Here is a 13,254-nt window from a genome sequence, read left to right on the forward strand (position 1 = left end):
GGCAGAGCCCGGCTGCCAAATTCGAAACATCTATCGATTGCGCCCACAGGAAAGCTGCCAGCCCTGAAAGCCCTACCTGGTTTTCACTGTCCCTTGGAACTGCATTCGCTGCCGCACAGACATTCGCGCTCTGGAGGAGCTTTGGTTGGGTATGATGCAGCAATGCCTATGTGACTCTGGCAGAGCCCGGCTACCAAATTCGAAACGTCCAGAGATTGCGCCCACATGAAAGCTGCCAGAACTGAAATCTGTACCTGGTTTTCACTGTCCCTTGGAACTGCATTCGCTGCCACGCAGACTTTCGCGCTCTGCAAGAGGTTTGGATTGCTATGAAGCAACAATGCCTATGTGACTCTGGCAGAGCCCGGCTGCCAAATTCGAAACATACAGCGATTGCGCCCACAGGAAAGCTGCCAGCCCTGAAAGCCCTACCTGGTTTTCACTGTCCCTTGGAACTGCATTCGCTGCCACACAGACATTCGCGCTCTGCAAAAGCCTTGGTTGGTTATGATGTAACAATGCCTATGTGACTCTGGCAGAGCCCGGCTCCCAAATTCGAAACGTCCAGCGATTGCGCCCACACGAAAGCTGCCAGCCCTGAAAGCCCTACCTGGTTTTCACTGTCCCTTGGAACTGCATTCGCTTCCGCACAGACATTCATGCTCTGCAAAAGCCTTGGTTGGTTATGATGCAACAATGCCTATGTGACTCTGGCAGATCCCGGCTGCCAAATTCGAAACGTCCAGCGATTGCGCCCACACGAAAGCTGCCAGCACTGAAAGCTCGACCTGGTTTTCACTGTCCCTTGGAACAGCATTCGCTGCCGCACAGACATTCGCGCTCTGGAGGAGCTTTGGTTGGTTATGATGCAACAATGCCTATGTGACTCTGGCAGAGCCCGGCTACAAAATGCGAAACGTCCAGAGATTGTGCCCATACGAAAGCTGCCAGAACTGAAATCTGTACCTGATTTTCACTGTCCCTTTTAACTGCATTCGCTGCTGCACAGACATTCGCGCTCTGCAAGAGCTTTGGATGGTTATGATGCAACAATGCCTATGTGACTCTGGCAGAGCCCGGCTGCCAAATTTGAAACGTCCAGCGATTGCGCCCACACAAAAGCTGCCAGCCCTGAAAGCCCTACCTGGTTTTCACTGTCCCTTGGAACTGCATTCGCTGCCGCACAGACATTCGCGCTCTGCAAGAGCTTTGGTTGGTTATGATGCAACAATGCCTATGTGACTCTGACACATCCCGGCTGCCAAATTCGAAACGTCCAGCGATTGCGCCCATACGAAAGCTGCCAGCACTGAAACCTTGACCTGGTTTTCACTGTCCCTTGGAACTGCATTCGCTGCCACACAGACATTCGCGCTCTGCAAGAGCTTTGGTTGGTTATGATGCAACAATGCCTATGTGACTCTGGCAGAGCCCGGCTGCCAAATTCGAAACGTCCACCCATTGCGCCCACACGAAAGCTGCCAGCCCTGAAAGCCCTACCTGGTTTTCACTGTCCCTTGGAACTGCATTCGCTGACACACAGACATTCGCGCTCTGCAAGAGCTTTGGTTGGTTATGATGCAACAATGCCTATGTGACTCTGGCAGAGCCCGGCTGCCAAATTCGAAACATCTAGCGATTGCGCCCACAGGAAAGCTGCCAGCCCTGAAAGCCCTACCTGGTTTTCACTGTCCCTTGGAACTGCATTCGCTGCCACACAGACATTCGCGCTCTGAGGGAGCTTTGGTTGGGTATGATGCAGCAATGCCTATGTGACTCTGGCAGAGCCCGGCTACAAAATTCGAAACGTCCAGAGATTGTGCCCACATGAAAGCTGCCAGAACAGAAATCTGTACCTGATTTTCACTGTCCCTTTTAACTGCATTCGCTGCTGCACAGACATTCGCACTCTGCAAGAACTTTGGATGGTTATGATGTAACAATGCCTATGTGACTCTGGCAGAGCCCGGCTGCCAAATTTGAAACTTCCAGTGATTGCGCCCATACGAAAGCTGCCAGCACTGAAAGCTCGACCTGGTTTTCACTGTCCCTTGGAACTGCATTCGCTGCCACACAGACATTCGCGCTCTGCAAGAGCTTTGGTTGGTTATGATGCAACAATGCCTATGTGACTCTGACAGAGCCCGGCTGCCAAATTCGAAACGTCCAGCGATTGCGCCCACAGGAAAGCTGCCAGCCCTGAAAGCCCTACCTGGTTTTCACTGTCCCTTGGAACTGCATTCGCTGCCGCACAGACATTCGCGCTCTGCAAAAGCCTTGGTTGGTTATGATGTAACAATGCCTATGTGACTCTGGCAGAGCCCGGCTCCCAAATTCGAAACGTCCAGCGATTGCGCCCACACGAAAGCTGCCAGCCCTGAAAGCCCTACCTGGTTTTCACTGTCCCTTGGAACTGCATTCGCTTCCGCACAGACATTCATGCTCTGCAAAAGCCTTGGTTGGTTATGATGCAACAATGCCTATGTGACTCTGGCAGAGCCCGGCTCCCAAATTCGAAACGTCCAGCGATTGCGCCCACACGAAAGCTGCCAGCACTGAAAGCTCGACCTGGTTTTCACTGTCCCTTGGAACTGCATTCGCTGCCGCACAGACATTCGCGCTCTGGAGGAGCTTTGGTTGGTTATGATGCAACAATGCCTATGTGACTCTGGCAGAGCCCGGCTACAAAATGCGAAACGTCCAGAGATTGTGCACACACGAAAGCTGCCAGAACTGAAATCTGTACCTGATTTTCACTGTCCCTTGGAACTGCATTCGCTGCCGCACAGACATTCGCGCTCTGCAAGAGCTTTGGTTGGTTATGATGCAACAATGCCTATGTGACTCTGACAGATCCCGGCTGCCAAATTCGAAACGTCCAGCGATTACGCCCACAAGAAAGCTGCCAGCCCTGAAAGCCCTACCTGGTTTTCACTGTCCCTTGGAACTGCATTCGCTGCCACACAGACATTCGCGCTCTGCAAGAGCTTTGGTTGGTTAGGATGCAACAATGCCTATGTGAATCTGACAGAGCCCGGCTGCCAAATTCGAAACGTCCAGCGATTGCGCCCACAGGAAAGCTGCCAGCACTGAAAGCCCTACCTGGTTTTCCCTGTCCCTTGGAACTGCATTCGCTGCCGCACAGACATTCGCGCTCTGCAAGAGCTTTGGTTGCTTATGATGCAACAATGCCTATGTGACTCTGGCAGAGCCTGGCTACAAAATTCGAAACGTCCAGAGATTGCGCCCACATGAAAGGTGCCATAACTGAAATCTGTACCTGGTTTTCACTGTCCCTTGGAACTGCATTCGCTGCCGCAAAGACATTCGCGCTCTGGAGGAGCTTTGGATGGTTATGATGCAAAAATGCCTATGTGACTCTGGCAGAGCCTGGCTGCCAAATTCGAAACGTCCAGCGATTGCGCCCACACGAAAGCTGCCAGAACTGAAATCTGTACCTGGTTTTCACTGTCCTTTGGAACTGCATTCGCTGCCGCACAGACATTCGCGCTCTGGAGGAGCTTTGGTTGGTTATGATGCAACAATGCCTATGTGACTCTGGCAGAGCCCGGCTACAAAAGTCGAAACGTCCAGAGATTGTGCCCACACGAAAGCTGCCAGAACTGAAATCTGTACCTGATTTTCACTGTCCCTTTTAACTGCATTCGCTGCTGCACAGACATTCGCGATCTGCAAGAGCTTTGGATGGTTATGATGCAACTATGCCTATGTGACTCTGGCAGAGCCCGGCTGCCAAATTTGAAACGTCCAGCGATTGCGCCCACACGAAAGCTGCCAGCCCTGAAAGCCCTACCTGGTTTTCACTGTCCCTTGGAACTGCATTCGCTGCCGCACAGACATTCGCGCTCTGCAAAAGCCTTGGTTGGTTATGATGTAACAATGCCTATGTGACTCTGGCAGAGCCCGGCTCCCAAATTCGAAACGTCCAGCGATTGCGCCCACACGAAAGCTGCCAGCCCTGAAAGACCTACCTGGTTTTCACTGTCCCTTGGAACTGCATTCGCTGCTGCACAGAAATTCGCGCTCTGCAAAAGCCTTGGTTGGTTATGATGCAACAATGCCTATGTGACTCTGGCAGAGCCCGGCTGCCAAATTCGAAACGTCCAGCGATTACGCCCACAAGAAAGCTGCCAGCCCTGAAAGCCCTACCTGGTTTTCACTGTCCCTTGGAACTGCATTCGCTGCCACACAGACATTCGCGCTCTGCAAGAGCTTTGGTTGGTTAGGATGCAACAATGCCTATGTGACTCTGACAGAGCCCGGCTGCCAAATTCGAAACGTCCAGCGATTGCGCCCACAGGAAAGATGCCAGCACTGAAAGCCCTACCTGGTTTGCACTGTCCCTTGGAACTGCATTCGCTGCCGCACAGACATTCGCGCTCTGCAAGAGCTTTGGTTGCTTATGATGCAACAATGCCTATGTGACTCTGGCAGAGCCTGGCTACAAAATTCGAAACGTCCAGAGATTGCGCCCATATGAAAGGTGCCATAACTGAAATCTGAACCTGGTTTTCACTGTCCCTTGGAACTGCATTCGCTGCCGCAAAGACATTCGCGCTCTGGAGGAGCTTTGGATGGTTATGATGCAACAATGCCTATGTGACTCTGGCAGAGCCTGGCTGCCAAATTCGAAACGTCCAGCGATTGCGCCCACACGAAAGCTGCCAGAACTGAAATCTGTAGCTGGTTTTCACTGTCCCTTGGAACTGCATTCGCTGCTGCAAAGACATTCGCGCTCTGCAAGAGCCTTGCTTGGTTATGATGCAACAATGCCTATGTGACTCTGGCAGAGCCCGGCTGCCAAATTCGAAACGTCCAGCGATTGCGCCCACACGAAAGCTGCCAGCCCTGAAAGCCCTACCTGGTTTTCACTGTCCCTTAGAACTGCATTCGCTGCCGCACAGACATTCGCGCTCTGCAAAAGCGTTGGTTGGTTATGATGTAACAATGCCTATGTGACTCTGGCAGAGCCCGGCTCCCAAATTCGAAACGTCCAGCGATTGCGCCCACAGGAAAGCTGCCAGCCCTGAAAGCCCTACCTGGTTTTCACTGTCCCTTGGAACTCCATTCGCTGCCGCACAGACATTCGCGCTCTGCAAAAGCCTTGGTTGGTTATGATGCAACAATGCCTATGTGACTCTGGCAGAGCCCGGCTGCCAAATTCGAAACGTCCAGCGACTGCGCCCATACGAAAGCTGCCAGCCCTGAAAGCCCTACCTGGTTTTCACTGTCCCTTGGAACTGCATTCGCTGCCGCACAGACATTCGCGCTCTGCAAAAGCCTTGGTTGGTTATGATGCAACAATGCCTATGTGACTCTGGCAGAGCCCGGCTCCCAAATTCGAAACGTCCAGCCATTGTGCCCACACGAAAGCTGCCAGCACTGAAAGCTCGACCTGGTTTTCACTGTCCCTTGGAACTGCATTCGCTGCCACACAGACATTCGCGCTCTGCAAGAGCTTTGGTTGGTTATGATGCAACAATGCCTATGTGACTCTGGCAGAGCCCGGCTGCCAAATTCGAAACATCTATCGATTGCGCCCACAGGAAAGCTGCCAGCCCTGAAAGCCCTACCTGGTTTTCACTGTCCCTTGGAACTGCATTCGCTGCCGCACAGACATTCGCGCTCTGGAGGAGCTTTGGTTGGGTATGATGCAGCAATGCCTATGTGACTCTGGCAGAGCCCGGCTACAAAATGTGAAACGTCCAGAGATTGTGCCCATACGAAAGCTGCCAGAACTGAAATCTGTACCTGATTTTCACTGTCCCTTGGAACTGCATTCGCTGCTGCACAGACATTCGCGCTCTGCAAGAGCTTTGGATGGTTATGATGCAACAATGCCTATGTGACTCTGGCAGAGCCCGGCTGCCAAATTTGAAACGTCCAGCGATTGCGCCCACACAAAAGCTGCCAGCCCTGAAAGCCCTACCTGGTTTTCACTGTCCCTTGGAACTGCATTCGCTGCCGCACAGACATTCGCGCTCTGCAAGAGCTTTGGTTGGTTATGATGCAACAATGCCTATGTGACTCTGACACATCCCGGCTGCCAAATTCGAAACGTCCAGCGATTGCGCCCATACGAAAGCTGCCAGCACTGAAACCTTGACCTGGTTTTCACTGTCCCTTGGAACTGCATTCGCTGCCACACAGACATTCGCGCTCTGCAAGAGCTTTGGTTGGTTATGATGCAACAATGCCTATGTGACCCTGGCAGATCCCGGCTGCCAAATTCGAAACGTCCAGCGATTGCGCCCACAGGAAAGCTGCCAGCCCTGAAAGCCCTACCTGATTTTCACTGTCCCTTGGAACTGCATTCGCTGCCACACAGACATTCGCGCTGTGCAAGAGGTTTGGATTGTTATGATGCAACAATGCCTATGTGACTCTGGCAGAGCCCGGCTGCCAAATTCGAAACGTCCAGCGATTGCACCCACACGAAAGCTGCCAGCACTGAAAGCTCGACCTGGTTTTCACTGTCCTTTGGAACTGCATTCGCTGCTGCAAAGACATTCTCGCTCTGGAGGAGCTTTGGTTGGTTATGATGCAACAATGCCTATGTGACTCTGGCAGAGCCCGGCTGCCAAAGTCGAAACGTCCAGCGATTGCGCCCACACGAAAGCTGCCAGCCCTGAAAGCCCTACCTGGTTTTCACTGTCCCTTGGAACTGCATTCGCTGCCGAACAGACATTCGTGCTCTGCAAAAGCCTTGGTTGGTTATGATGCAACAATGCCTATGTGACTCTGGCAGAGCCCGGCTGCCAAATTCGAAACGTCCAGCGATTGCGCCCACACGAAAGCTGCCAGCACTGAAAGCTCGACCTGGTTTTCACTGTCCCTTGGAACTCCATTCGCTGCCGCACAGACATTCGCGCTCTGGAGGAGCTTTGGTTGGTTATGATGCAGCAATGCCTATGTGAGTCTGGCAGAGCCCGGCTACAAAATTTGAAACGTCCAGAGATTGTGCCCACACGAAAGCTGCCAGAACTGAAATCTGTACCTGATTTTCACTGTCCCTTTTAACTGCATTCGCTGCTGCACAGACATTCGCGATCTGCAAGAACTTTGGATGGTTATGATGCAACAATGCCTATGTGACTCTGGCAGAGCCCGGCTGCCAAATTCGAAACATACAGCGATTGCGCCCACAGGAAAGCTGCCAGCCCTGAAAGCCCTACCTGGTTTTCACTGTCCCTTGGAACTGCATTCGCTGCCGCACAGACATTCGCGCTCTGCAAGAGCTTTGGTTGGTTATGATGCAACAATGCCTATGTGACTCTGGCAGAGCCCGGCTGCCAAATTCGAAACGTCCAGCGATTGCGCCCACACGAAAGCTGCCAGCACTGAAAGCTCGACCTGGTTTTCACTGTCCCTTGGAACTGCATTCGCTGCCGCACAGACATTCGCGCTCTGCAACAGCTTTGGTTGCTTATGATGCAACAATGCCTATGTGACTCTGGCAGAGCCTGGCTACAAAATTCGAAACGTCCAGAGATTGCGCCCACAGGAAAGCTGCCAGAACTGAAATCTGTACCTGGTTTTCACTGTCCCTTGGAACTGCATTCGCTGCCGCACAGACATTCGCGCTCTGGAGGAGCTTTGGATGGTTATGATGCAACAATGCCTATGTGACTCTGGCAGAGCCCGGCTGCCAAATTCGAAACGTCCAGCGATTGCGCCCACACGAAAGCTGCCAGAACTGAAATCTGTACCTGGTTTTCACTGTCCTTTGGAACTGCATTCGCTGCTGCAAAGACATTCGCGCTCTGCAAGAGCCTTGCTTGGTTATGATGCAACAATACCTATGTGACTCTGGCAGAGCCCGGCTGCCAAATTCGAAACGTCCAGCGATTGCGCCCACACGAAAGCTGCCAGAACTGAAATCTGTACCTGATTTTCACTGTCCCTTTTAACTGCATTCGCTGCTGCACAGACATTCGCACTCTGCAAGAGCTTTGGATGGTTATGATGCAACTATGCCTATGTGACTCTGGCAGAGCCCGGCTGCCAAATTCGAAACATACAGCGATTGCGCCCACAGGAAAGCTGCCAGCCCTGAAAGCCCTACCTGGTTTTCACTGTCCCTTGGAACTGCATTCGCTGCCACACAGACATTCGCGCTCTGCAAGAGCTTTGGTTGGTTAGGATGCAACAATGCCTATGTGACTCTGGCAGAGCCCGGCTGCCAAATTCGAAACGTCCAGCGATTGCGCCCACACGAAAGCTGCCAGCACTGAAAGCTCGACCTGGTTTTCACTGTCCCTTGGAACTGCATTCGCTGCCGCACAGACATTCGCGCTCTGCAAGAGCTTTGGTTGCTTATGATGCAACAATGCCTATGTGACTCTGGCAGAGCCTGGCTACAAAAGTCGAAACGTCCAGAGATTGCGCCCACATGAAAGCTGCCAGAACTGAAATCTGTACCTGGTTTTCACTGTCCCTTGGAACTGCATTCGCTGCCGCACAGACATTCGCGCTCTGGAGGAGCTTTGGATGGTTATGATGCAACAATGCCTATGTGACTCTGGCAGAGCCCGGCTGCCAAATTCGAAACGTCCAGCGATTGCGCCCACACGAAAGCTGCCAGAACTGAAATCTGTACCTGGTTTTCACTGTCCTTTGGAACTGCATTCGCTGCTGCAAAGACATTCGCGCTCTGCAAGAGCCTTGCTTGGTTATGATGCAACAATACCTATGTGACTCTGGCAGAGCCCGGCTGCCAAATTCGAAACGTCCAGCGATTGCGCCCACACGAAAGCTGCCAGAACTGAAATCTGTACCTGATTTTCACTGTCCCTTTTAACTGCATTCGCTGCTGCACAGACATTCGCACTCTGCAAGAGCTTTGGATGGTTATGATGCAACTATGCCTATGGGACTCTGGCAGAGCCCGGCTGCCAAATTTGAAACGTCCAGCGATTGCGCCCACACGAAAGCTGCCAGCCCTGAAAGCCCTACCTGGTTTTCACTGTCCCTTGGAACTGCATTCGCTGCCGCACAGACATTCGCGCTCTGCAAAAGCCTTGGTTGGTTATGATGTAACAATGCCTATGTGACTCTGGCAGAGCCCGGCTGTCAAATTCGAAACGTCCAGCGATTGCGCCCACAGGAAAGCTGCCAGCCCTGAAAGCCCTACCTGGTTTTCACTGTCCCTTGGAACTGCATTCGCTGCCGCACAGACATTCGCGCTCTGCAAAAGCCTTGGTTGGTTATGATGTAACAATGCCTATGTGACTCTGGCAGAGCCCGGATGCCAAATTCGAAACGTCCAGAGATTGCGCCCACGTGAAAGCTGCCAGCACTGAAAGCTCGACCTGGTTTTCACTGTCCCTTGGAACTGCATTCGCTGCCACACAGACATTCGCGCTCTGCAAGAGCTTTGGTTGGTTATGATGCAACAATGCCTATGTGACTCTGGCAGAGCCCGGCTGCCAAATTCTAAACGTCCAGCGATTGCGCCCACAGGAAAGCTGCCAGCACTGAAAGCCCTACCTGGTTTTCACTGTCCCTTGGAACTGCATTCGCTGCCGCACAGACATTCGCGGTATGGAGGAGCTTTGGTTGGGTATGATGCAGCAGTGCCTATGTGACTCTGGCAGAGCCCGGCTACAAAATTCGAAACGTCCAGAGATTGCGCCCACATGAAAGCTGCCAGAACTGAAATCTGTACCTGGTTTTCACTGTCCCTTGGAACTGCATTCGCTGCCGCACAGACATTCACGCTCTGGAGGAGCTTTGGATTGTTATGATGCAACAATGCCTATGTGACTCTGGCAGAGCCCGGCTGCCAAATTCGAAACGTCCAGCGATTGCGCCCACACGAAAGCTGCCAGAACTGAAATCTGTACCTGGTTTTCACTGTCCTTTGGAACTGCATTCGCTGCTGCAAAGACATTCACGCTCTGCAAGAGCCGTGCTTGGTTATGATGCAACAATGCCGATGTGACTCTGGCAGAGCCCGGCTGCCAAATTCGAAACGTCTAGCGATTGCGCTCACACGAAAGCTGCCAGCCCTGAAAGCCCTACCTGGTTTTCACTGTCCCTTGGAACTGCATTCGCTGCCGAACAGACATTCGTGCTCTGCAAAAGCCTTGGTTGGTTATGATGCAACAATGCCTATGTGACTCTGGCAGAGCCCGGCTGCCAAATTCGAAACGTCCAGCGATTGCGCCCACACGAAAGCTGCCAGCACTGAAAGCTCGACCTGGTTTTCACTGTCCCTTGGAACTGCATTCGCTGCCGCACAGACATTCGCGCTCTGGAGGAGCTTTGGTTGGTTATGATGCAACAATGCCTATGTGACTCTGGCAGAGCCCGGCTACAAAATTCGAAACGTCCAGAGATTGTGCCCACACGAAAGCTCCCAGAACTGAAATCTGTACCTGATTTTCACTGTCCCTTTCAACTGCATTCGCTGCTGCACAGACATTCGCGATCTGCAAGAGCTTTGGATGGTTATGATGCAACAATGCCTATGTGACTCTGGCAGAGCCCGGCTGCCAAATTCGAAACGTCCAGCGATTGCGCCCACACGAAAGCTGCCAGCCCTGAAAGCCCTACCTGGTTTTCACTGTCCCTTGGAACTGCATTCGCTGCCGCAGAGACATTGGTGCTCTGCAAAAGCCTTGGTTGGTTATGATGCAACAATGCCTATGTGACTCTGGCAGAGCCCGGCTACAAAAGTCGAAACGTCCAGAGATTGTGCCCACACGAAAGCTGCCAGAACTGAAATCTGTACCTGATTTTCACTGTCCCTTTTAACTGCATTCGCTGCTGCACAGACATTCGCGATCTGCAAGAGCTTTGGATGGTTATGATGCAACTATGCCTATGTGACTCTGGCAGAGCCCGGCTGCCAAATTTGAAACGTCCAGCGATTGCGCCCACACGAAAGCTGCCAGCCCTGAAAGCCCTACCTGGTTTTCACTGTCCCTTGGAACTGCATTCGCTGCCGCACAGACATTCGCGCTCTGCAAAAGCCTTGGTTGGTTATGATGTAACAATGCCTATGTGACCCTGGCAGAGCCCGGCTCCCAAATTCGAAACGTCCAGTGATTGCGCCCACAGGAAAGCTGCCAGCCCTGAAAGCCCTACCTGGTTTTCACTGTCCCTTGGAACTGCATTCGCTGCCGAACAGACATTCGTGCTCTGCAAAAGCCTTGGTTGGTTATGATGCAACAATGCCTATGTGACTCTGGCAGAGCCCGGCTGCCAAATTCGAAACGTCCAGCGATTGCGCCCACACGAAAGCTGCCAGCACTGAAAGCTCGACCTGGTTTTCACTGTCCCTTGGAACTGCATTCGCTGCCGCACAGACATTCGCGCTCTGGAGGAGCTTTGGTTGGTTATGATGCAGCAATGCCTATGTGAGTCTGGCAGAGCCCGGCTACAAAATTTGAAACGTCCAGAGATTGTGCCCACACGAAAGCTGCCAGAACTGAAATCTGTACCTGATTTTCACTGTCCCTTTTAACTGCATTCGCTGCTGCACAGACATTCGCGATCTGCAAGAACTTTGGATGGTTATGATGCAACAATGCCTATGTGACTCTGGCAGAGCCCGGCTGCCAAATTTGAAACGTCCAGCGATTGCGCCCACACAAAAGCTGCCAGCCCTGAAAGCCCTACCTGGTTTTCACTGTCCCTTGGAACTGCATTCTCTGCCGCAGAGACATTGGTGCTCTACAAAACCCTTGGATGGTTATGATGCAACAATGCCTATGTGACTCTGGCAGAGCCCGGCTGCCAAATTCGAAACATACAGCGATTGCGCCCACAGGAAAGCTGCCAGCACTGAAAGCCCTACCTGGTTTTCACTGTCCCTTGGAACTGCATTCGCTGCCGCACAGACATTCGCGCTCTGCAAGAGCTTTGGTTGGTTATGATGCAACAATGCCTATGTGACTCTGACAGAGCCCGGCTGCCAAATTCGAAACGTCCAGCGATTGCGCCCACAGGAAAGCTGCCAGCACTGAAAGCCCTACCTGGTTTTCACTGTCCCTTGGAACTGCATTCGCTGCCGCACAGACATTCGCGCTCTGCAAGAGCTTTGGTTGCTTATGATGCAACAATGCCTAAGTGACTCTGGCAGAGCCTGGCTACAAAATTCGAAACGTCCAGAGATTGCGCCCACATGAAAGCTGCCAGAACTGAAATCTGTACCTGGTTTTCACTGTCCCTTGGAACTGCATTCGCTGCCGCACAGACATTCACGCTCTGGAGGAGCTTTGGATGGTTATGATGCAACAATGCCTATGTGACTCTGGCAGAGACCGGCTGCCAAATTCGAAACGTCCAGCGATTGCGCCCACACGAAAGCTGCCAGAACTGAAATCTGTACCTGGTTTTCACTGTCCTTTGGAACTGCATTCGCTGCTGCAAAGACATTCGCGCTCTGCAAGAGCCTTGCTTGGTTATGATGCAACAATGCCGATGTGACTCTGGCAGAGCCCGGCTGCCAAATTCGAAACGTCTAGCGATTGCGCTCACACGAAAGCTGCCAGCCCTGAAAGCCCTACCTGGTTTTCACTGTCCCTTGGAACTGCATTCACTGCCGAACAGACATTCGTGCTCTGCAAAAGCCTTGGTTGGTTATGATGCAACAATGCCTATGTGACTCTGGCAGAGCCCGGCTGCCAAATTCGAAACGTCCAGCGATTGCGCCCACACGAAAGCTGCCAGCACTGAAAGCTCGACCTGGTTTTCACTGTCCCTTGGAACTGCATTCGCTGCCGCACAGACATTCGCGCTCTGGAGGAGCTTTGGTTGGTTATGATGCAGCAATGCCTATGTGAGTCTGGCAGAGCCCGGCTACAAAATTTGAAACGTCCAGAGATTGTGCCCACACGAAAGCTGCCAGAACTGAAATCTGTACCTGATTTTCACTGTCCCTTTTAACTGCATTCGCTGCTGCACAGACATTCGCGATCTGCAAGAGCTTTGGATGGTTATGATGCAACAATGCCTATGTGACTCTGGCAGAGCCCGGCTGCCAAATTCGAAACGTCCAGCGATTGCGCCCACACGAAAGCTGCCAGCCCTGAAAGCCCTACCTGGTTTTCACTGTCCCTTGGAACTGCATTCGCTGCCGCAGAGACATTGGTGCTCTGCAAAAGCCTTGGTTGGTTATGATGCAACAATGCCTATGTGACTCTGGCAGAGCCCGGCTGCCAAATTCGAAACGTCCAGCGGTTGCGCCCACACGAAAGCTGCCAGCCCTGAAAGCTCGACCTGGTT

Source organism: Mycteria americana, chromosome 20 (genome assembly GCF_035582795.1).
Source record: "Mycteria americana isolate JAX WOST 10 ecotype Jacksonville Zoo and Gardens chromosome 20, USCA_MyAme_1.0, whole genome shotgun sequence".
Taxonomy (NCBI): Eukaryota; Metazoa; Chordata; class Aves; order Ciconiiformes; family Ciconiidae; genus Mycteria; species Mycteria americana.